This window comes from Pleuronectes platessa, chromosome 14, assembly GCF_947347685.1.
Source record: "Pleuronectes platessa chromosome 14, fPlePla1.1, whole genome shotgun sequence".
NCBI classification, from domain to species: Eukaryota; Metazoa; Chordata; class Actinopteri; order Pleuronectiformes; family Pleuronectidae; genus Pleuronectes; species Pleuronectes platessa.
This window is the reverse complement of record NC_070639.1, coordinates 13,913,717-13,918,078: the sequence shown is the minus strand read 5'-3', so window position 1 is coordinate 13,918,078 and position 4,362 is coordinate 13,913,717.

Here is a 4,362-nt window from a genome sequence, read left to right as displayed (position 1 = left end):
ATCCACTTTTTCTTCCATAGACTGACAAGAGCATGGAATGGAGGTGTCACACGCGCAGACAGTGGAGGGGGCCGTTTCGGCTTTGACAGCCCTGCTAAAGCACTGCTGCTGCCTGTAACAGTGAGAGCACTGCAAATTGGAAATCCAGAGGAGATCATCTGTAAAGAACACGTCCACCGGTGGTGTAGGATACAACCGAGCCACAGAGGGGAGATGAGAAAGAGCCAGAAAGCAAACAGCCCGGCTAAAAAACGAATAAAAGCATCACAGACATTCTAGCAGAACACAGCCCAGACATTTCCAGGCCGAACAATGTCAAACAGCAAGGAATTCTGCTCCTGATTTTCTATGGAATTTTCCTGCGTAACACATACAGAATAGATTATAAATTGTGTCATGTGTGGCCGTTCAGCTGTTTGTCAGGAGTGTGTGCTTCACATCTCGCTGCTCTTCAAACAAAAACCCTCCGTCTCCCTGACGTCTGCCGGGTTGTTGAGTTTGACCAGGATCCCCGGGTATTTATTGGAACATGTGGGGTAAATTGCGTTACCTAAAGGAATTTGACCAGGTCATAAACAAAGATGAACTACGTGTATTAAAGTAATTATTTTCTTAAGGAACATGCTGGCGTTGCAGAAACACCTTGTTATGAGTTCATTCAATCACTATCCAATATCTTGGGCTCTTCCGAGGAATTACTCTTCTCTCTTGATACTTAAGAGCTTGTTGGGTTGATGAAAGGAACAAATTTACACTTCTCCATATCTCACTTAGATCTGTTCCTTTTAAGATATTTTAAAAGTGCAGCAACTACAAGCAACTTCAGAGCTGACAAATCCAATCACTTCCTGTGGTAAACGTGATATTTTACACATACATGGCAATAAGTAGAGTGTGTATCTACAAAGACAAATAATCCCACACACAATTGTTTTGTTCTTTTAGTTTAAATATATATGAAACAAAACAGTATTTAACCTAAAAGAGTCCCATACAGTGGACACAAAACCAATGTTACATATATTTAATTTTTTACATATATCTGTCTAAGAGAAATAAAGTATAGCAACAGAAAATATGTCAACTATAAAGTTTAGACTACAACACACATTTATTTTCAATACTATGATCCAAACCAAACTGTACACAGTCAAAAATATAATACAAAATTAAAAGTGCCCTTAATTCTTGCTAAAGATGTTAAGGAAAATGAGAAAAAATAAATCCTTGGCCTGTCTTTATTTTCATCCTCCCTGACCCGTACCTCACACTACCACCAAGTTAAGTAGAAATCCATTCACTAGCTTTATTGTAATCTTACTTACAAATAAACATACTAACAAAAAACAACCCAACAGGGGTGAAAACATAACCTCTTTGGCACAGCCTCATTATGAAGGTGCCGGTGTAATGAACATTTTCAATTAAAAAATGATTCAAACGCAGCACCACCAAAATGAACCAGTGTGTTCATGGTCGGACTCGTCCATGGATTTCTTCCTCTCTGGGAGCACCAGCTCCAGTGACAGGTTTCCTCTGCGATCTAGGACAAGATCTTTGCTGTTGGGTAGAATCCGTTGAGTCATTTGGATGCCTTGCTTATCTAACGGTTTGGTGATGGCAGAAGCCTTCAGTCTGCATTAAAGCAGACATCAGCCCGCGAGAGCGAGTGGCCCGGGAGAGAGAACTACAGTACAAACTAACAGTGGCAGCTCCAGTTTTTTATATATATTTATAGCGCCCAGCAGGTGTCAGCCGCAGCAGTCTCTCTGCCCCCTTTGACACCCCATGGCTGCTCAGCCCCACCGTATGAAAGAAAGGCAAGGGGGTGAGGGGTGGGGGTGCGGGGAGGGAGGGTGGGTTAGCTGCCGCCTGGGATTAGGTACCTGAATCCAATCTTGAGGAGCAGTGGGCTCCAGTGGCGTTTAAGTGTTTTCTTGAGAATTTCTTGTGTTCCCCACTAGCTGATTATTTCCAGATTTTAGTTCCGCCTCAGCGGAGATGAGCTCCACACAGTTTTGCCGGTTGTGGTTAAGATGTAGCTTGACATCTACTGGCCACACTCAGGCGAGTTGTATAATCTCACTCGGACGGCACATCCCGCGGGCAAATCACGATTTACAAAAAAATGATATGAGATATTTGTCAACATCTTTTAATGTGTTACACGCTGCATTTTCATTCCCCCCCCCCCCCTCTTTCCACCGTGTGCCATCTTTGTTCTGACCGTCCAAAACAAAGGCATTCCCTTTTAACCTCTCTTCGCCTTCTTCTTTCACCAGTGTCAGCACTGCTCTGTCTACTCTTGCTCATTAACCTTGCTTGTTCTTCCACTTCATAGCCCTGCTAATATGACCCCCCCCCCCCCCCAACCCCTGTACACACCACCGCCCACCCCAACTCTGAAACCCTTTGAATAACCAGAGTGAAGGGGGCAGTTCTAACCATATCTATCTGCAGGGATTGACTTCTAGAATAGAGAAAATAATGTAAACTTTGACTTAACAGGGCAGCACTATCCAATCGATAAATAGATAATCTGTCATTATAATGTCATATAAAAGGTTTTATGGAGACATTTACAGCACTGTAAACAATTAACAACATATTAAAACAAAGTTAGCCACTGAAACATCCTGTATATATATTCTATTCATGTTTAATGCATTTCATTTCAGATACAATATTTTCTAGTAAAAAAATAGTTTAAATTTGTTACTGCTTATTTCCAAGTTGGTGCTTTGCTGCCTTTTTGGTCCCGATCAGCAGAAAAATACTAAACCATGCCCTGAGTGTAACTGAATAGGCAATGTAGTTGGATTCAACATGGATACATATTATTAAAATAAATAGGCAGCAGCATTTTGCATTCTTTATGTCCGGTAAGCGTCTATTGGTAATTAATTTTTAATTGCTCTATTCCTGATTTGATTTTCTGAATCATTTTTTTGTCCAAAAGACACATGAACACCAAAACTTCAAGCATATAAAATTGTGGTGTGATTTGAAAACTCTTCATTCAATGTTGACAAAAAAAGATGTGACACTACATGTTTGTTACTGAGAAACCAACAATGTGAAAGAAATCATAGCTGCAATATTATACAGTTGAAAAAAGGGGAACAAACTAATTGTGAGCAGGCGATACATTGGCTGCTCCATCTCGGCCCTGCCATTTGCATCGGCAGGATTTCATCCACATTGTGTTTAAAGCAACAGTCACCTTGGACTAACTCTCTATGTGTGACAAACTCAACCTTGACATCCGTCTATAGATCTGCCTTCAGTCCCTGACCTCAGTCAGAGTGATCAACATGAGATTTGTGTTTGTCACCTTCACCGAGGAGGTGATGTTTTCATCCAGGTTTGTTTGTTGGCTTGTGTATTTGCCAGGAGGAATACACAAAATCATTGATTTGAAACATCTGCTATTTATGTGCAATAATGTATCAATCTAAAAATCTATGCGTTTATTCAGTTTAGCTTGATGACTACTTAATTTATCTTATTAAAACAACAACACAGATGTGTAGGGTTGTTTGGCCTTAAAGGAGGAATATGCTCTACCACGAGTCATTCTAGTTCCTCACTTTTACTTAGGAGAAAGATGAGACTGGTGAACAGCTCCACCCTTTATGTCTTTGCACAGCTCAAAAACCTTAAGTCTCATGTCATGCTGAAGACGGGCGACTGCTGTCAGTGGAATTTCCCGGGGTCATATTCATGCACTTCAATGTCTCACAGCTGCATTTCCTATTCTCTTTGCTTTGACTTCTTTGAGCAGTTTTTGTTAATTTAGTCGTAATGAATTCAGACAAATTGTGGAGCAAACCTGTGCAAATTATCACATGAGGGAAACCCATTTCCTTATCTTGGAAAGAGTGAGAGGACTGTTAATAAAGAGACTCTCCGGTGAAATCTCATATCCAGTATTCTTAAAACTCTATTTTACGTGAAATAAACCAGAAATTGTTCAGTGTTCAGTCAAACTGTCTGATGATGGATTAGCCTCTGGGGGCAACGCACATTATTTTGGGGCTGCCGGCCTATAAGACTATTCCTGGTCCATTCTCTGACCACTGTTAACAGTGAGACCAGTTTCTCATATCAAACAAGTTGAATGGTTCTCCACATAAAACCCTGAATCCACTTTTATTTTGTCCAACCACATTTAGCAGCCTGAACGTATGAAGGCTGATAAATTAAAAAGCAAAATGTTTCTCCTATTTCGCTCTCGACACGGACTGTTTACCTGCAGGCGACCAAGTCCTGCTCAAACATTAATTGGTCAAACTAGAAATGGAAACCAGAAGGCAAATATTGTCCCTCGCCTACAGATTCTACATATTGACCTTCAGAATC